Raw genomic sequence first — 22,785 nt, 5'->3', positions numbered from 1 at the left:
ATTTTTGTTATAAAAAGTTATTTTCGTGTAAAAATAAAACACTTCAGTAAACCTATTTTAACTTTTAAAAAGCTCCTAATGAGGTTTTTTTAAATAAAATGTATTTATTCTGAGGAAATTATAAATTAAAAGCAATATTTCAAATGTAAGAACTCCCAAAACTACATTTTATATAATAATTTTCTTGAGACTAGAATTGAAATATAAAAAAGTTACTTTCATTTTTCTTTAGATTAAAACTTATAAAAGTCCAACACTCCATTTATTGATATAAATGATTTTTGTTTTCATTTTATAGAACCTGAGCAAAGATCTTTCTGAGCTACATAGATACATATCAAAAAATAATCAATAACCAAAAATTGTTTTGTGCTTTGAGTGATCTGGATTAACTGTCTTATCTAGTCTCATATACAATTTCTCTTTTTGTTGTTGTTGTATTTTAGAAAAAATAATATTTTAATATTTGTATTTAGAGCAAGAGGTATAACCCAGTTGTTGTTTTAATCAGAAACTACTTTGGCAGTCTGGTAAAACTGATGGATTGGGGCAGCTAGCTGGTGTAGTGGATAGAGCACTGGCCCTGGAGTCAGGAGGACCTGAGTTCAAATCCAAGACTCAGACACTTAACACTTACTAGCTGTGTGACCCTGGGAAAGTCACTTAACCCCAACTGTCTCACCAAAAAAACAAAAAACAAAAACAAAAACAAAAAAACCCTGATGGATTGTTTCTCTGAATAGTTTTAAATGTATAAAATAAAATATATGGGACTGCAAAAGAAGCCAATCATATTAAATTGTTGCTATTATTACTTTTAAACTTCACAGCCCCCAAGATAAGACTCCCTGATGTTGAATTTGTTTTTTCATCTGGGTGTTTATCATACCAAAGAAATCACAGATTAATGCATTTCATATCTTCTGTATCTATATATTTATACTAATAAAATAATATGCACCTGATAACTGAGATTTACCTAACAATTTAAAACTTGTAAAATCCTTGGATACATTATTTTCTTTGAGTATCACAACAAGCTCTATGTGGTAACTCTAGGTACAATAATCCTCATTTTGTTAATTAAAAAACAGAAAATAACTTGTCTGAAGTTTCAGAGCACTAACTAAAAGAAACAAAATTATAAATTAAGGGCCTTCATTGTTCTAAAGTCTCTACTCATTATGTCATACTATCTCTGTATAATATCTAGCAAAATGTTAAATTTAATGCATCTGTTTTCTTTTACAGATCTGTCAATTAACTTACTTTATGTAAATCTCTTGTAATATTATGATGCACTAATATGCTGGGTCATGAAGGAAATTCAGTGACCAATAACTCTTATTTACCTACTTATTTCCTTGTAACAACTACTAGAATCTTCACTTCAACTTTGTAATGCTTTTTAAAAAGAATTATTCAGAATTTTATTTTTCTAAATTGCATGTAAAAACAAATTTTGATGTCAATTTTTAAAACTTTGTGTTCCAACTTCTCTTCCTCCCTCCTTCCCTCCCCATCCCCTGCCCCAAGAACTCAAGCAATTTAATATAAGCTATACATGAACAGTCATGCAAAACATCTCCATATTAACCAGGTTGTGAAATAAAACAAACAAAAACAAAACTTCAGATTAAGGACCTATCAAAAAAAAATATGCTTCAATCTGTTTTCAGATACCATCACTTCTTTCTCTGTAGATGAATTGCAATTTTCATAAGTCTTTCAGAGTTATTTTGGATCCTGGCATTGCTGAAAACAACCACATTCTTCCCAGCAGATCATCTTACGCTATTGCTATTATTTTCTATACAGTATATTTCATTCTGCAGCAGTTTATGTAGGTCTTTCCAGGTTTTTCTGATGGCTTCCTCCTCATCATATTTTTTTATTTGTTTCTGGTAAAGTAACTAACAAAAATTATGTTTCAATCTTTATTCAAATACCATCGGTTCTTTCTCTGTGGATGGATTGCATTTTTCATAAGACCTACGCTATTGCTATTATTTTCTATACAGTATATTTCATTCTGCAGCAGTTTATGTAGGTCTTTCCAGGTTTTTCTGATGGCTTCCTCCTCATCATATTTTTTTATTTGTTTCTGGTAAAGTAACTAACAAAAATTATGTTTCAATCTTTATTCAAATACCATTGGTTCTTTCTCTGTGGATGGATTGCATTTTTCATAAGACCTACAAAATTGTCATGGATCATTGCATTGCTGACAATAACCAAGTCATTCATAGAAGATCATCTAACAATATTACTGTTGTTTTGTATACAGTAGATTTCACTTTGCATCAGCTCATGTATATCCCTCCAGATTTTTCTGATAGTACCCTTCTTATAATTTTTTATACTAAACTTCATTTATATAGTACTTTAAAGAGAGATTTCCTTACAATAAACCTATGAGGTTGATTATTTCAACACTAATAGATAATTTTTATATAGTACCTTATACTTGACAAAGAATTTTCTACACAATAGCCCAGCAAAGTAAGTACCATACATTTTGCCATCATAATCAATCATCATCCATCATCATGATCCTCAGTCAAGCCTCATCATTGTCAATTAATTCTTATCTTTTTAATTTAATTCTCATCATCAATCAATCTTCATCTTCCTCCAATCAGCATCAATCAATCCACCATTACCACCACCACCACCACCACCACCATCATCATCATCATCATCATACATTATTCTTGACTCTGCTTCAAAAATGTTTTCACAATTACTATTGTTAACTATTTCCCTCCATCCTATTCCCTCCCCATGATATTTACTCTTTTTTCTTTCTTCTTTCACCCTATCCCTCCTCAAAAGTGTTTTGCTTCTGACTGCAGCTCCCCCAATCTGCCCTCATTTCTTATACCCCTCCCTCCTAATGCACTTCCCCTGCTACTTTCCTGCAGGGTAAGATAGATTACTCCACTCAATTGAGCCAACTCAGATGAGATTAAGGCCTCTGAGCCAATTCTGATGAGTCTAATGCTCATTCACTTCCCCAGTCCTTCCCACTCTCCCCTCACTGCATAAGCCCTTTCCTGCTTCTTTCACATGGGATTTCACCCCATTCTGCCCCTCCTTTTTCCCCTCCCCCAGTGAATTCCTCGCCCCCCTCAATTTTACCCTAAAGATATCATTATGAGTCAGCTAAGTGACACAGTGGACAAAGCACCCACCATGGACCCAGTAGGACCCAAGTCCAAATCTGGCCTTAGACACAAGACACTCACCAACCCTGACTGCCTCCCCCCTCCCACCAAAAAAAGATAACCAAAAAATTAATGCTTTAGAGGTGGCATTGCTTCAAAATCATTTCGCACCTGAGCCCTCTGTCTAAATATATTTCTATCATCTTCATTTACCCTAATACTCAGAAAGCTATTATGACTTAGACATATTATCTTCCCATGTAGGAATGTAAACAGTTTAACCTTTTAACCTCTCTAATTATTTCTTTTTTCCTGTTTGCCTTTTTATGCTTCTCTAGGGTCTTGTATTTGAAAGTCAAATTTTCTATTCAGGTCAGGTTTTTTCATCATGAATACCTGAAAACCCTCTTTTTCATTCAAATCGCATTTTTCCCCTGAAAGATTATGTGCAGTTTTGCTGGGTAGATGATTTTTGGTTGTAATCCCAATTCCTTTGCCCTATAGAATATCATATTCTATGTCCTCTGATCCTTTAATTTAGAAGCTGCTATGTCCTGTGTTATCCTTACCATGGCTCCCCAGTATTTGAATTGTTTCTTTCTGGCTGATTGCAATCTTTCTCATTGACCTGGGAGCTCTGAAATTTGGCTATAATATTCCTGGAAGTTTTCATTTTGGGACCTCTTTCAGGAATTGATCAGTAGATTCTTTGAAATTTCTATTTTACCTTCTGCTTCTAGAATATCAGGGCAATTTAGACTGAAAATCTCTTGGAAGATGATATCTAAGCTTTTATTTTGATCATGGTTTTCAGGTAGTCCAATAATTTTGAAATTATCTCTCCTGGATCTATTTTCCAGGTCAGCAGTTTTTCCAAGAAGATATTTCACATTGCCTCTATTTTTTTTTAAATTTATTTGGATTTGCTTTATTGTGTCTTGGCTTCTCATGAAGTCACTAACCTCCATTTATTCAATCCTAATTCTTAGGCAAATATTTTGTTCAGAGAGGTTCTATATTTCCTTTTTCCATTTGGCTTTTCAAGCTGCTGACTTTTTTTCTCATGTCTTTTTAGCATCACTCTCATTTCTCTTTCCATTTTTCCCTCTACTTCTCTTACTTTATCTCCAAAGTCCTTTTTGAGCACCTCTATGGCCTGAGACCAATTCACATTTTTCTTGGAAGTTTTGGATGTAGGATTCCTGATGTTGCTATCCTCTTCAGAGGGTACACCTTGATCTTCCTTGTCACTAAAGAAACTTTCTATGGATTACAACTTTTTCTACCTACTCATCTTGCCTACATTTTACTTGACTTTTAACTGCTTCTTAAAGTGGGGCTCTGATTCCAGGCTTCACTGTCCTAAGCTTCACTGGGTCCCAGGTGGTATGATTTAAGGAGGGGCAGGTTCTTTACTCCCCTGACCTATGCTCTGGTCTATAAATAACATCAGGCCAACGTATTAATTAAACATGAAACAAAATTTTATTAGCTCTGACAAGCCTGTGCCTCTCCCTCACCTGGGCCATCACCACTCAAGATTATTTTTTGGTTCCTGCTGGGGGAGGATAACCAAATTCCTCCTCAGGTCATGCAGACACACCTGTGTTCTCCCCCCCCCAACCCCCTGTGCAGCCATTCAGCCCTCTCACCAGACCATGAACTTAATTCCAGGGGATGCCAACACTGCAGCTGATTTGGAGGGTCAGGGGTATGTTTCTCTGGCACAGTCTGCCTGGGGCTGGATCTGTGTCTGTGTGACTTCACTCCAAACCCTACACAGCAGCCCCCTCCTGCCAAACTTCTAACCTGTATTTGGTTGGAAAATGATCTCACCCCATCTTTTTTGTGGGTTCAACTGCTCCAGGAGTTGTCTTATAGCTGTGTTTGAAGTTTTTTGGGGTAATTGTGTCAGGAACTCTGAGCACTTAATGCTTTTCCTCTGCCATCTTGGCTCTGCCTCTCTAATGCTTTTATTCATCCGAGGTTGACTATATAATAATCTCCATGCTTTTCTAAACTTCTTTTTCCTTACGTTCTCAATGCATTGCATCTCTCTCAATTCTCTCAGCAGAGAGCCTTTCTACTTAGAATACTGATCTTAAGCTTCTTCATCTCCTCTCCTCCACACTACTTTAACTCTGAACTTTCTTCCCCATTCTCTAAGAGATAAATTTGCCCTATTCCCTAAGAAAGCAAAAGCCTCTATTTATTTTACTGATCCTATGCCTTCCAATCTCTTCTGGAGGAGTATGGACTTACTCATTTCTATTCTCTGTTTCATTTTTGTCCTTACCCTTTCTACAGGTTTCTTCACCTTTGCCTACAAACATGTTCAGTCCACCTCATCTCCAAAACATTAAATCTGTCATGGTTGAACTTTAACAAAAGTGTAAACTGAGATGTTTTCCTCTAGGCAAGATAATATTTTATGATCATTTCTGATAACCTGAGAATAAGATGAATCAATGGTTTGCTTCAATTTATGCCAAAGACCCAGAATTGAAGATGCAACTCAATTTTATAAGCAAAGAACAAAGAACATTTCAGGGTAGATAGCATCATGGGGTTAAGGACAATGTGATTACATAGCTGAGGAGAAGGGAAAGAATGATGGAATGGAAATATAGTAATGAGTAGCTAGTAATGACACTCTATTTTCCCCTTGTGACTAAGAAGCATTCATTGTTTGAGTTTTGTTGCAAAATCTAGAGATAATGAACCAGAATTTTTGAATAGCACACCAGATATCCTTAAGGGATAGCTCAGTTGCATAAAGATATAAGTCCCAACTATGTAAGCCTCATATCCCAAGTTTAACTAAAATCCTTGAGGCAAGAATAGTACAGTGATTGGCAAGAGAAATAAGTTTCTAAACATAACCCATTACACATCAGCTGAATTTCAAACTAAGTTCGGGGACAAAGAACTTTGACTTAAGCAATTACAGGATAAAATCAATTATAAGTAAGATCAATAATAAATGATACAGGATCAGTCTTGACAATTTCACTTCCTTTGATTTTTCTAGCTCCTTAATGTATCACTATATATCTCTTCATATTTATCTTTCTTTTCAATACTAACTCCCAGAAAGAAAAACTATAAATCCAATTCTTTGCCATCCATTCACTCTTCAATACTTGTAGTATATAGCTCCTGATTCCAAAACCCTACTGAAACAGTGATGGAATACTATTTTGCTATAAGAAATGATGAACAGGATGCTCTCAGAAAAAAAAAAAAACAAACAGAAAAAAATACATAAGCTGATGCAATGAGAAATGTACTGTGTACAAAGTAACCAATATTATAAAATGAGCATCTGTGAGAGTTAGCTATTCTCAGCAATACAATGATCCAAGGCAATTCTGAAGGACTTATGATGAAAAATGCTATCCATCCCCAGAAAAAAAAAAAAAAAAACTGATGGTGTTTGAATACAGATTGAAGCACACTTTGTTTTACTTTGTTTTTCTTGAGGTTTTTTTTTTTCTATGTTTTCTTTCACAACATGACTAATATGGAAATGTTTGATTACTATACATGCATGACATATTGAATTGCTTGCCTTCTCCATGAGGGATTTGAAGAGTAAGATAGGTAGAGAAGTTGGAACTCAAAGTTTTAAAATTAATGTTTAAAATTGTTTTCACATGTAATTGTGGAAAAAATAAATTACTAAACATAAAATGTATTGTGAGAATCTAGTGAGGTAACATGTAAAAGGCTTTGCAAAGAAATCACAATACAGATTAGTTATTACTATTACTATTATAATTATATATGTATCTTTTTTCCTACTACAGAACAGCTACATGAGTAAGTACTTTGTCTTGTCTAAATTATATGGATAATGTGTTCATATAGTCGTATTTTTCAAATTGAAATGATCGAAGAGGTGAGATCACTAGGAAGTGGAATAGAAAATTCTATATCTTGGTTGGAAATAAATATTTTACACAAAATTGAATTCTGGTGTGCTTAGCAATTATATATATAATTTATAGTTGATGAGTATTTGGCTAGTGAAGGACTGAAATTTACCTTTTTATTATATATGAAGAAAATATTTGCTAAGAAAATTAAATGTAAATTAGACTGAAAGGGGATCTCCTTAATTTACTAAAAATAATAAAGTATTCTCAAGGAATATAAATTCTACAACTGAGAATTCAAGGCCCTTAACAGTCTATACTCAATCAGTCACTTAAGACTTAAGCAAGCTTAACTTCCATCGCTTCCTCATGCCATGCTATGTTCTTATTGAATTGGACCATTCCCTCAAACATTCCTTGTTCATTCCTATATTCATACCATTGTTTGGATCATAACTTAATACTGACATACACTCCCTCTGCTTTTCTTCACAAAAAATTAGATGCATATTTCATAACTTACTCAAATGCCACTTCTTAATTTTTCACTAATCATTTGAGCAAGAAATAAACTTGCCCCCTAGACCTACCTGACTCTTACCCCCATTGGCTCATTATTACCTCTCATCAAGTCTCTTTAATACCTATTATGTCACATTTACCTGCTTGAATCAATTTCTACTTCTATTCATAGAGTAAACATTTGATCCTTTATATTTTTCATACTTTTATTGCTTATTGTGTTCTTGAATGTTGTTTCTTGAGAATTATTGCCCCTCCTCTGATATTCTTTCTATGTTGTAGCTACTCTCTATGACCTTTGACTCACCCAAAGTAAATGGGCCCTATTCATTATTTCCTTCCATTTTTAGTTTGATTTGAACCCAGATATGTCAATCTGTTAGTCAAATATTTATTTCTCAGACCTAATTAGTTGCATTTTTTTCTTAGCAAGAACCCACCATTCCTCTTTCTCTCTTTCTCTCTCTCTCTCTCTCTCTCTCTCTCTCTCTCTCTCTCTCTCTCTCTCTTTCTTCCTTTCTTTTGTGGTGCAATGAGGGTTAAGTGACTTGTCACACAGCTTGTGTCAAGTGTCTGAGGCTGGATTTGAACTCAGGTCCTCCTGAATCCAGAGCTAGTGCTTTATCCACTGTGCCACCTAGCTGCCCCCCCATTCTTGTTTCTTAAACCATTTTGTAGAAATACATTTTGCATTGTATGGCATCTTCTTCATTGGATTTTCATGTTCTCATAACAGCTTTAATCTTCTGAAGCCCTTCCCATTTATCAACAGCAGTGATAAGAGAGTCCTTATATTCTTCCCTTTAACTTCATAATTCTTTGTATTGTATTAAAGTTATTTTCATAGATACAATCTGTCTTCATGTGGATAGTAATAGTTAAAAATTTGGCATGTTTGTAGCAACTGTCTTAAATGTCCTATATTCATTTCATACTCGCAAGTAGCTTTCAGAGTACTAGCACCCATTAGTCTAATCACAAAGGTCCCAGACATTTCAATTAAATCAATCAATATATAGTTGTTGTGATATTTAAAACGTGCGAACAAGATAGTTTATGCCCTATGATCTCTTTATGAGTATGTATTTCTTTGATTAGGTCAGGAAAGAAAAGAATATAATGGGCTGGGAAGGCCAGTCATGCCCACTGAGCCTGGGTACAAGTTCAAGGATGAGTTCTGTCAAGCAAGGAATGAGTTTAGTAGCTTAAGAGTTCTAATTGCACTATTCCAGTAAAACAGTTGTTGTAAAGCCTCTGAGATGGGAAATGGGGAAGGAGAGAGTTTTGTTCAATTGAGATTTCTCAGTCTGCTGAAATTACACTTTGATTTCACTCATGCATTACATTCATTTCTTACTCGCAGAAACACACATAACACTCAGGTGACTTGACAATTCCCATTGTTATCTAAACTTGCTGGAATGATAATTCTGTTTTATTTTACTCTTCTGGTTGGCTTACATGGCATATTGTCTATGCCCTATCTCTGGGTGGGAATTTGTCTTACCACCTTTTCAGCTGTTTGGACCCACAATTAGCATATCCCTAATGTAAATGGAAGCTGTCTCAATGATTGTCTCTTAAACTGTTTTAAGTCTATATACAACACTTAAGCACTTTTGGAATCTTGGTTTCTCTTCACATCTTTTATAACCGATCAGATGTCAGGCACCTTCTGCCCAAAACTTGTATTTCACTGTATGAGTGTTTTCTGTTCAACCTTTAATCCCTCTTCCATATGACAACCCTTCAAATGTTTGAATATAACTCTCAAATTTCCACAACTGTTCTTTTGTCCAAGTTAGATATCCTTGGGTTGCTTCTAGTGTTTATATGACTTGGTAATATTTCCTGTCACAATTTTGTATGCTATCTTCTGGACAAGCTGCAGTTTTTCAATATGGTTTTAAAATTGTGGTGCTCAGAAACATATATAATAGGTGACCTATTACTATAAAACTTTTCTTCAATTTCCTGTTTTAATTTAAATCTTAGCTGCATTAGTTTTTTGTGATTTTTTAAAATTTTCATATAATCAGAATTATCTATTTGAATTCCCATTATTTTCTCTTTCTTTCTTGACTCTTATCCCTTATGCACAGATCTGAGAGATTCCTTTTGTCCCTAATTTAATTCTGATGTCATTCTTTTTGTGTAAATCATTTATCCATTTTTGCCACATCTTGGTATATGGTGTGAGGTGTTGGTTTATGCCTAGTTTCTGCCAGACTGTATTCCAGCATTCTAGACTTTTTTTTTTTTAGTCAAATGTTGATTTCTTTCCCCAAAAGCTTAGATTTTTGGTTTTAAAAACACTAGATTACTGTGTCATTTACTACTGTATATTGTGTACCAAATGTATTCCCCTGACCCACCACTTTATTTATTAGCCATTACCAAATTATCTTTATAATTACTGCTTTGTTATATAGTTTGTATCGCCTTTACAAAGTCAATAACTCTATTATTCATGATTTTCTCACATCGCTCTCATTTCTCTTCCCGATTTTTCCATTTTTCCTCTCCCTCTCTTACTTTATTTTCAAAGCAAGTGAGCCCTTCCATAGAACAATTCATATTTTTTTTTCTCAGAGGCTTTGGATGTAGGAGTTTTGAATTTGTTATCCTCTTCTGAGGGTGTGTTTTGATCTTCCTTGTCACCACAGTAACTTTCTATGGTGAGAATTTTTTTCCTGTTGTTACTTCATTTTCTCAGTCTATTTCTTGACTAGTAACTCATTATTAAAGTTGGGCTCTGCTTTTAGGGTGGAGTATACACTGTCCCAAGCTTCAATGTTTTTGTGAAGCCATTTTCAGAGATACTTCTAGGGACCTGTGATTCTTCAGTTCTTCCAAGGCAGTATGATTTAAGGAGAGGTTTGTTTACTATTTTTCTGGCCTGTGCTGTTGTCTGTGAGAAAATACAACATTTTTGTGTTTATTTGGGGATTTATAATTTGCTTTTATTTTATAGGGTTGTTTTTTTGTGGGAGGTTGTATGATCTTTTGATTTTTATTGATATATGTACTTAGAGATATAAAATTTGTCCTAAGTACTGCTTTGCCTGCATTAAAAATGCTATTTTATATTATTGTTGTCATTTTCTTTAATTAAATTACTGATTATTTCTCATTTATTCTTTGACCCACTTATTCTTTAGGATTAGATTTGTTTCCAATTCATTTTAACCTACACTTCTATAACCCCCTTTTTTAAATCTCATTTTTATTGTGGTCTGAAAAGGGTACAATTAATATTTGGCGTTTCTTCATTTGTAAAATTTTTATGCCTTTTTCACATTGTTGTATTCAGAGTTATTTCTGGGAGCTTGGAAGTTTTCCATGCTTCCAAAGTGATGTGATCTGGGAGAGGTGTAGTCACTAATCTCCTGGTCTGTGTTCTGGCTCCAACTCAGAGAGGACTCCTTGTCCCTTGGAATTACAATTGATACTGCTCCTGAGGATCCCTGTTCCCTTGGAGTAAGAAATGATACTATTTCTCATGTCCCCTATGTCCTTGGGATTAAAAGTGATATTATTCCTCAGTGCCCTTTCTCCCTTGGAATCACAATCTCTTTCTGTCCATTTGACATGGTTCCTTACCATCTATTATTTGAGACCTCCCCAAACAGTTGTTGTTTCTGTTACCACCATTTAACTTCAACACTGGTATTATATTCATGTGGGCTTCTAGCCTCCTTCCCACACAGTAACACACTCTTTCTTTTTGATCCTCTCAGTTATTTTGGTCTGGAAGAATATTTCACCATGACATTTTGTTGGTTCTGTCACTCCATAGTTTAATTTGTGATCTTATTTTAAAGTATTTTGGAGAAAATGTTGTGAGAGCTTGGATGAGTACTTTCTCTGTCTAAAATATTGGCTCCTTCTTTTGAAGTCCCTACCTGTAATTTCTCAAAGAAATATAATTTATACAATTGTTTTTTTTGCAAAAAAGAAGCCAAATTTGAATAAAAACCACCTTATCTAGATAACATTTAATCTCCTTATCTAACGGGGAGATCTGGAAGCCATGGGAAGCACTGTTTTAAAATATATTTTTATTTACCAAACATTATAAAAACAACTAATAAAGGAAAATGGGTATTATTATCACCTTAAAAATAGCAAAAAAAAAAAAAGAAGCAGTGAAGGGAAACATCAGCCTGATTTTAGATCCCACTGAGGCAAATTATTTTGAAAATATTTATAGGTGTACAGGCAACAAATAGATGTTAAATGTTACTGGCTTTCCAGTGTTTTTATAGAAATATCTTTCCATTATTCAAGATAAGTCAAAGCATCAAATTTGTATTCTCCCACCTTTGTTCCTATGTGTAAGTAATATTTTTTAAAAATAAAGTTAAGAAGATTGTTTGCACTTAATAGAATCAAGAAATTTGTGCTGGAGGTGACATGACTTTAAAAACACTTTGGGTACCTTTCAATATATCTCAGAGTAAAATTGCAAAACAACAGAAAAAAAGTCATTGATAATAAAAGATGCAATCAAGAACAAAATATCTCCTGATTAATATGCCTACTTCATTACCTCTATACATTTTTATTATAATGTTCTATTCTTATAGAATAGGCAGTATTGTACAGTAAAAGTGAACTTTTAAAAAGATCTTAAAAAAAATCTGAGTTGAAATATCCAAGATATTTAAATATCCTTTTACCCTGGGAAAATCTCTTAGGCTCCCTGTGCCTCAAAGAAATTAATTAGTATGCTTTCATTGATGATTTCCTAGAGTCGACCACATCCTTATTTTATATATTTCATTAAAGTGTGTGAAAAATACACAATTGATCTCTATTTACCCTATGACTTCATCCAAGTCACTGAAAAAATAGGATCACTGAGAGTACTTGGTGACAATTAACTAGTTATCTCCCCACAGTTTGACAAAAGTACATTACCTCAGGCCGCTTTGGATACAATTTAGGTCTAAATCCACTTAATTGTCAGCCAGACCATATGTTTCCATCTTGTCCACAGGGATGCAAGAAACTCACTTTAACAAAATTTTCACAAGAAATTTGACAATGTCCAGAGTGGTCTCTTGTAATCCTATCAATATAGGAAAAAAGGTTAATAAAGCATGACTCCTATTTTGAATGAACCCATTCTGGTCTATTATCATAATATTTATTTCCCTTTTCTAATTCCTTAGAAACTTTTTCTCTGATAATCTATTGTAGAATTTTGAAAGATTAGGTAACGTTGCTCATTATGTACTAACATTCTTTCATCAAATCTGTAGTCACATTTCCCTTCTTATGCCATGATCAAATCATCTAATTATTCTTGCATTACCCTGTCCATCTCTCTGGCTTTTCTTTTCTACTGCAGCCACTCTGATAGAAATCATTGCTGCCTCAAGCCTAGAATACCACAATACTATTGACATTTTTTTCATGGTCTCTAGTTGTTCTTACTATCAATGCATCCAATGTACTGCCCTCAAGGCATTCTTCCTAAAAACACTTTGCATGTGCTACTCACCTTGGTACCAGATAAAGTAATAGACTTGTAGTCATGGGGACCTAATTCTGAATGAATCATTTTGACTTTTCTCAGCTTCACTTTCCTCACTTGTAAAATGGGGATGGTAATGTTTGTACTTAGGGTTAGTATGAAGATCAAATGAGAAAAAAATATGTAAAGCACATTGCCAATTTTAAAGGGACAACTAAATACTATCAAATAACCCACTGATAATTTTTAAGTACTTTCCTTTTATTTATATAATCCCATGCTCATTACCAATAATTTAAGATACTTCATAATATTTCTCTCTCTTCAAGCTTGTTGTCTAATAGTATCTCATTCCTTTTCTATAATATATTCATTTCCCCATTAATGAAATATGCAAACACTGCCTATATCTCAAATACCTTTCTTTTTCTCTTTTTTCCCTTTTATGCTATTCTTCTATTCTCTTACACACCCTCAATCCTCCTCAAACTTTCTCCCCTCATGATGACCTGTTGCCTTTATCTCTTCTTGTTCTCCTAGACTATTACTTCTCTACCTTGAGTTTTCAATCACTGGTAATCCAGTTAAATAATGTACATGCTTCTATACCTTTAAATCATTTGCCCCCTTGATTGATTTGGCCACTATTATGACCTTGTTAGTGTTCAACTCTCCACACCTTTCAAATGGTGTGACAAATTACTTTCACCCTTTTCACAGATACTTGAAGCAAATTAAAGTAGTTGATGGAGTACTGGTCTTGGTGTCAGGAAGATATTGTTTCACAACCGTACTTAGACAGTTACCTATCTCACCCAAGGCAAGTGGCATAAGCTCTCTGGGTATCAGTTTTGTAATGTGTAAAATGCAAGCATTATACCATACTTCCAACATGCCTCCATCTCTCAATATTCTTTAATTATAAAAAGACATGAATACCTCTCTGAGCCTATTACAAAGTTGTGATATCCAAACTCAACTTGGTTTTCATTGTTGCACTGAATTCTTTATTCTTCTCTTTTTTGATACCTATTATATTCCTGACCCCCTACCCACACACACACACAAGGCCTGTGTGACATAAAGGCCTGGAATGCCTATCTGTATCAAATATAGAACTTGATAGACCAATGAAATCTCAGATCCAGGCCCTCTGCTTCCCCTTACCAGACCTGAAGTATAATCATTTATCATTTTTTTCTCTCCCCTACCACTTCCCAATTTACTAAGAAGTTTGATGGTATTTCATTCAACATCCCTCATTTCCTCTTTTCTACATCCTCTAAATGCATACCTTAAATTGTAAATTCCCCCTTTCTGTACTCAGAGAAATGATATGCTTCATGCTAAGACTGTTGTCTTCAAATATAATTTTTAAAACATTTTTTTATTTTTTCCAATTACATGTTAAGATAATTTTCAACATTCATCTGTGTAAGATATTAATTTCTAAATTTTTCTCCCTCCCTTGCTTCTCCCCTCCCAAAGTCAGCAAATAGTCTGATATAGGTTATATATTGCAATCATGTTAAATGTATTTCCACATTAGTCATGATGTGAGAGAATAATCAGAACAGAAAGGAAAAAAAAAACGAGAAAGAAGAAACAAACAAAAAAGTTAAAATAGCATGCTTAAATCTGCCTTCATACAACATATTTCTTTTTCTGGATGTGGAGAACATTTTCCATCATAAATCTTTTGGCATTATCTTGGATTGTTGTACTGCTGAGAAGAGCTAAGTCTATCACAGTTGATCATCAAACAATATTGTTCTTATTGTATACAATGTTCTCTTGGTTCTGTTCATTTCACTCAGCATCAATTCAAGTAAGTCTATCCAGTTTTTTTTTTCTAAAATCTACCTGCTCATCATTTTTATAGCACAATAGTATTCAAACATATTCATATACCACAACTTGTTTAGCCATTCCCCAGTTGATGGGCTTCCCCTAAATTTTCAATTCTTTGACTCTACAAAAAGAGCAGCTAAAAATATTTTTATAAGTATACGTCCTTTTCCCTTTTTTATGATCTCTTCAGGATATAGAAATGCTACTGCTATTTCTGGGTGAAATGGTAACAGTTTCATAGCCTTTGGGGCATGGGTCCAAATTGATCTCCAGAATGGTTGGATCAGTTCACAATTCCACCAACAATGCATTAGTGTTCCAATTTTCCCACATCCTCTCCAACATTTATTATTTTCATTTTTTGCCATATTAACCAATTGGGTAGGTGTGAGGTGGTAACTCTCAGTAGTTTTAGTTTTAATTTGCATTTTTCTATTGAGAATATTTTTTTCCACATGACTATAGATAGCTTTAATTTCTTCATCTAAAAAACTGCATGTTCATATTTGACAATTTCTCAATTGGGGAATGACTTATAGTCTTATAAATTTGATTCAGTTCCTCATATATTTTACAAATGAGTCCTTTATCAGATATACTGGCTATAAAAATTGTGTCCCAGCTTTTTGATTTCCTTTTTTTGTGAGGAAATGAGGGTTAAGTGACTTGCCCATGGTCACACAGCTAGTAAATGTCAAGTGTCTGAGACCGGATATGAACTCAGGTTCTCCTGAATCTAGGGCCGGTGCTTTATCCACTGTGCCACCTAGCTGCCCCCCCTTTGCTTTCCTTCTAATCTTGGTTGCAATGATATTGTTTTTGCAACCCCTTTTTAATTTAATATAATCAAAAAGATACATTTTGTATTATATAATTTTCTCTATTTCAACTTTGAGCATATATTCTTTCCCTCTCCATAGATCTGACAAGTAAATTATTCCTTCCTCTTCTAATTTGCCTGTGGCATTACTCTTTATATCTAGATCATATACCCATTTTGACTTTACTTTTACGTGGTGTAAGATGTTGATCTATTTCTAGTTTCTGCCATACTATTTTCCAGTTTCCCCAGCAGTTTTTGTCAAACAGTGAGTTCTTTTCCTGGAAGCTGGAGTCCAAATATTACTTGAATTTCATTTTACCTAGTCTCCTGTGGGACTCTGTTACTTTAATCATCTCTTTTATTACTATGTCTAGAATCATTTTTTATTGATTGATTCTACCATCAGTTTCTTTAAAAATATCGTCAATTTTCCTTTATCTTCAAAATTACAAACAACAAAAAATACTTTCATTCAAACATACTATTATTTCAAATTAATATTTATTTTCTCTCCTCACCTCAACTGTATCCTCTTTGAAAGGGCAGTGAAGGAAAGATATCTAACATATTCAAATGAATTAACATATATTTTTTTTCCTTTATGCCTGAAGGGAACCCAGTTGTGTGACACCATTGATTTGTTGTAAAAACTTAATGAGGTGGCACAGGAAGTCAGATAGAAATTGTAGCTACTGTATAGTTTCTTCCCAAGATTGTTCCAAACTGCCCTTCTTCAGCCAGTTATTTCCACAGATGAATAAACCAGAATGAAAAAGTTTGCAAAGGTATATGCTCCTGATATGTTTCTATGTTTCTCAACCCACACAGTTACGGGAATCATAAAGCAAGTCTGTTTATGTGGGACAAGATGGATTATACTAGGGGAAGCATTATTATAGTACCTTCTACTGAAAAAAGGAAGAGAAAAAAGTTTAGGGTCTGGTTAGTAGCCAATTTTGGGGCTAAATCAAATATTTAGCTGCAACTAATTGGTTTACAATATTTTAATATTCTTGCCTAGGCCAGTGTATAAAATTAATAGTCTTTGATTTGAACACATGTCTAAGTAGAATTATATTGGAGGAATATAATGGCCAGAACTCTGCTAACTTCATGAACTCTGAATATAATCAAGAGCCTATGTCTATATTTTAATAGATCTGTGACCTCACTGATAAGGACACTCTACACCTGGACAGATCATTACCTACCCACTTCTTATCCCAAGGGATTCTTGTCTATCAATTGTTCTATGTCCCCAGTCATCATTATTTCTCTTTGCTATTCAAACCACTGCTCCCTAATTACCACTCCGGTATTTACCATGTCTTTCCCTTAGAATAAAGCTCATTTGAAAGCAGGAACTCTCTTGCTTCTAGTATCTATATCTGTATTCTTACTGAAATATCCAGTACATAGATGCTTAATATGTTTTTTTTTCTGATAATTCCTTCCTTATACCTTCATCATTTCTCCTAAAAATCTTTCACAGGGGAATATCCTGTTTCATTTCCTAAATGTAAACCAGTCCATTGCCTACCTCCTGAGCAACCCTTGGACCAGTTCATTGACACTGCATGGTCTATTCAAGAACATTGAATTAAAAATCAGGAAACTCAGGTTCCGTTTTTGGCCCACTCACTAACCCCTGCTAGGGTCTTCAGCAAGTCACTTTTCTACACCTAATTTTCCTCTTCTGTTAATATAATGGAATTGGCCTATAAGATCTCAGCACTCATTTTATAAATAAACTGCTTTTTTTCTATGACTTTCCCTATGATACATTTCCTACTAATCCCCTCACTCCCCCCACCCCAAAATGACTCATGTTAACCTAAGGGAAAGTCAGAAGGTCCAAACCATTTTTTGAAGAAGAAAAGGAAAAGGTCAATTCCTTTGACATCAATAGGAAATGCATGAGTTCCTTAAGCCTACATTACTCAAATATCAAGTCTTCAGAATTATTCTAGGAACAGAAGGAACAGTTTGATATGAACAAGAGGGTAAATGTTAGTGCCATACTTCTCAGATGCCTGTCACAGAAATTGGAGACAGTGTTCATTGCAATCAGAGATGATTTCTGTAAAGGAATAATAAAAACTTAGAAAAGCTGTCATGGAAAGTGGTTGGGAATAAAGAAAGAATCCAAAAAAGAACTATTATTTTGAAATTTGACATTTTCTTTAGCTACTGCAGTTCTAGTTTTTATTGACTGAATTTGTGCTTCACTTTGTTATACACAGGAAGGATAGGGAAAGCTATAATGTCAAGGACTAAATATCAACATATCAGTATCAGCATCATCAATTATGTTATTGAAAACCTACATGTATATGGCACTGCTGGGAATAACAAGTTATCTTCTCTCCTGCACAGTAAGGAATACCATACATAGGGTTGGAGAGAGACAGCTTTCCTCCTATCCTCTTCCTGAATCTCTTTCCCCAATGGATTGGAAGGTAAATAGGCAAATAGTGGCTCACATTCCTATGAGAGACAGATAGAAAAATGACATGGGCAGCTGGGAGCTCTACTCCATGGATTATTTGATCTTTTCTCCCCATCTATTTTGAAAACAAGAGTGTAATATAGAGACCCTTAGACACTTCAGAAACCTTTGTAGAACTCCTTTGCATTGTTGTTGTTCAGTCATTCAGACTCTTAGTGACTCTGTGGACGATAGCATTCCAGGCCCTTCTATCCTCCACTATCTCTTGAAGTCTGCCCAAATTCATGTTTATTGTTTCATGATAATATCTATATTTCTCATCCAGATTTGGACTCAGAACAAGCCCATTTTCTGCACTAGAAATCAATCAGAGAATCACTTGGAATTTAAAATCTAAAGGTATTTTAGAGGTCATATAATCCAGCCCCTTTATTGTACAGTAAAGAAACAGATCTAAAGACATTAAATAACTTGACCAAGGTCTCACCCATCTCCTGTGATTCTATGTGACCTTGGGCAAGTCACTTAACCCCAATTGCTCACTAAAAAAAAAAAAAAAGAGTTGTAGGGTTTATACCATACCAGAAAGGTTTGTTTTTTTTTTTACTAAATTAATTTTTAATTTTTTTCATTCAAGGAAATGTTTGTCAAGCTTTAGTTGATCAATAAATAAAGTTGAAATATTTTATGTGGTAACCATAACGAAAGCCATGGAGAAATCAAAGAATTCCTAAAGGGTGGTAAACATAAAACAAGGTTTAGGAAATTTTTTTAATGGACCTATAATTTGATAGTTTTAGAGCAGATTGTCAAACTCAAAGAAGATATTAAAATGTTATTAGGAAATGTTAAACAAAATAAATAAAATGTAATTCAACATAGGGAATATTAATTGAATATTTTTTAAGTCAATATGCAGCCCACAGAGATCTGTTTCTATTTGAGTTTGACACCATTGTTGTAGAAAATTCTTGATGAGGAAACTCCCTCTCCCCAAAGATAGCTGCTCTAAAATGGATAATCTTAAAACTTAACTGGAGTTTATTAAATGACTTATTCATGTTCACACAACCAGTAGTGGCAGAAACAGGACATGAAGTGTCCAGGTTTTGTGATTCCAAGCAATGCTTTTGATCCACTATACAACACTGTCATTCAAGTTCTTTCTTTATACCTCTCTTATATTTGGAACTATGGATCCTCCCAAGTAATATCATTACTTTTATCCAGAGCATTCCACAAAACTTTCTACTGAGATGGAGGATATCACAGCCTTTCCTGGCAATATTAAGTGAAGGAATTGAGAAATTTTCTCTACATGGCCTTACTAATGAAATCTATTTTATATACTTTCTGTATATCTTGCTTTGTGGTAATAGCTTTTATATTGCAGATTTGCTTCATGGCATTTCTTATCTTCTAGTTATTTTATTTGGAACTCTAGCTGATACATCTCATTGACCACATTAATTCATTATTCCATTTTTTCCTTTAAGATAGTTAGAAATGTAGAAATTGAAAGGATGACCATAGTGAAGGATAACCCCTTTCCAAACCACAGAACTCTCCCTTGTGAAAAAGAAGAATGGCTACAAACTTAAATGTTGGTCCAGTTAAATAATGACTGTTTTATTTCAGATATTGGTTGATTTAAAAACAAAAACACAATGTATTTCTGTATGCCAGGATAGAGACAGGTAGGTGTTGGAGTACATTGAGCACCAAGACTGGAGTCAGGAATACCTGAGTTCAAATTTGACCTTATATACTTTCTACCTGTGTGACCATTGGTAAGAAGGAAATGGCAAAATATTCTAGTATTTTTGCCAAAAAAAACAAAACAAAACAAAACAAAAAACAAACCCAAATGGGATCATCAGGAGTTAGACATGATTGAAATGACTAAACAACAAAAAAATGCCAGGTACTTTGTATAGTACTGGGGAAACAAATACAAGCAAACAATATATTCCCTCCCTTCAAGCATAGCATTATAATTGGGGAAGACAACACATAAAGAGAAGCTAGAAATAGAAGGGAGTGTACTCGTGAGGAGGCATTGCCTAGAAATGGATTGGGAGTTAATTACAGGTCTAGACTAAAGCAAGAGAAGAAAAAAGCTCTATAATCAAAGGCTAGGACAATACCAGGATGGATTGTATATGATGACCTGAGTGGACAAAATATAGTGGGGAGATGACCACAAAGTGGGTTCAAATACTGCTTTAGTCTATATTACTTAATGGCATTGTGGAAAATCACTTCACCTCCTCAAATCTCAGTTACTTTATCAGTAAAATGAGGAAGACTGGACCAGGTGGTTGCTGAGATCCCTTCATCCTATAGATCTATGATCCTATGATTTTCTCTGTAAAGAGGGATGAGGCATGCTTAACAGTCATTCTTTGGATAAAATTCTTGAAGAATTTATGAGCAAGGTGAAGAGACAAGCCATTCATGTAATGTAGGCAGTCCCTTTCCAATTGGATCAACATTGTAGGCACAGAAATCTGCACTTGGCTAGATTGATGTTTCTTCATAGAAATGACCTAAAATGTCAGGATGAATAGTAGTAGGTGGAAGATTCAAGGAAAATGTCCGTTTGATTGCTCTCTCAGAGGTCCTTGCTTATGTTTCTCACTTGAAGCAACTAGAAGCAATTGCTGACAAGAAAGAAGCTACAGACAAAAATTCAGTCAGCCTAAAGAATCTGTCTCTGATAAAGTCATGGTAAGTAATTTCCATAATATGAGATGAAGATATAGATAATATTAGCATCTGTGGAACTAAATTGTGGTTCCATGGTATTCCTCCTAATTGTTTTAGAGAGATACACAGCCTGATGATTCATCATCTGGGAAGGGTTAAGAAGGTTGAGTAATAAAGATTCTGTGCCCTGTCTTAACTCTGATTGCAAATGTTATTCCAAATGTAACTTAGAGGGCATTCTGCTGCTGCTGATGTTCCCAAGTCTATCATGCGCACTCTAGATCCTTGTAGAAAGTGACTGAAGTTCTTTCCTACCACACAAAGAGCTATGATAAATATATTCCTCTATATAGATCCTTTCCTACATTCTTTGATCATTTTGGATTATACACAGTAAGTAAAGAAGAAAGAAAAAAAATAAAACCTTGTTAACTTGAAAAAAATTAAAAGTGAAGAAAGATCAGTTCTCCTTGCAAGCCACAGACCTCCAACATAACATGAATCATCATTGAGAAGGATGCAAATTTACCACTGATAATGGCATTCATCAGAAATCTCAGGAATAGTAATTCACATGTATATACCCCTTCAAGTATATGAAGTACTTTCCACACAATCACCTTGAGAATTAGACTGTGTAAGAAACATTGTTCCCATTTTATAGATGAAGAAAACTTCAACTTACAACGGGCATGTGATTTTCCCTTGATTTTAGTACTAGTAAATATTAAAGAAATAACATAGGGCTGGGTGGCATGAGGCTCAGGCCAAGAGGACCCCCTTTTCTGGCTCCTCCTGGCAGACCACTGCTGATGAAGCCTCTGGGAACCCATGCACCTCCCTTGGACACCTGCAAATGGGGCCTTCAGCTGGACTGCCTAGAGCCTGTACAAGAACCTGGGAGTGAAAGTGAACTAAAAGAAGTGGGGCCTTCCTGCTGGTTTGGCCTAAGCTCATCCTGATGCCCTTGGCCTGCTCCAGCCTGGAAAGGGCCGATAATAAAGCTGTCTTAGAACAGCAACCAAAAGGCGGTAAGTCAATTATGCTTAATTAAGCACCTAGTATGGACCAGGTACATTGCTAAGCACTGAAGAGAGTCAAAACAAATAAAAAACATCTGCTCTCAAGAAGCTCACAGTCTAATGGTGCACGCGTGCGCGTGTGTGTGTGTGTGTCTGTAAGTAAAACCATGCAAACAACAATGTAAATTATACATATGTATATGTACACATATAATATTATTAGTATACCATTTATATTAATATGAAATTATATTGCACATATAATGTTTACATGTTTTATACCTATGTGTTATATATGTACATACATATGGCATATATGTATGTTATATATTTATATATATAATCACATTTATATAGTGATTACTATGTACCAGATACTGTGCTAAGCCATGGAGAGAGTCAAAACAAATGTTATGAAATTCCTGCTATCAAGGAGGTCACAGTCTGATGGGGAGACAAATAAGCATACAACTATGTAAAATATGTATATATGTATGTATAAGTATATATATATATATGTATATACAAATAACAATATTATTGATGTATTATGTAAATAAATAGTATATAATAATAAAAAAAAGACATACAGTATAGGACTTTAAGGTCAGTGGTTATTTCATTGTTTACTAAGTGAAAAATAGTCACATGTATTCCAAAGAAAATGTTAACATTGAGGAAATATATTTCATAAAATCTAGATCTGACTAGAATCCACTAGAAGACTAGACTAAGAAGCCTCATCCCACCCTGAAAAACAACCATTGAATATTTTAGGTAGCTTAGTTTCACAATAAGGAGTCTGATTTGTTAACTTGGGTCATGATTTATCAATTATCTCACTTTTCTATCACCTCTTTAGCATTGTGTTTATTTTCCTAA

The sequence above is a fragment of the Dromiciops gliroides genome, chromosome 6 (assembly GCF_019393635.1).
Source record: "Dromiciops gliroides isolate mDroGli1 chromosome 6, mDroGli1.pri, whole genome shotgun sequence".
NCBI classification, from domain to species: Eukaryota; Metazoa; Chordata; class Mammalia; order Microbiotheria; family Microbiotheriidae; genus Dromiciops; species Dromiciops gliroides.
Note: the sequence above shows the minus strand (reverse complement) of the source record.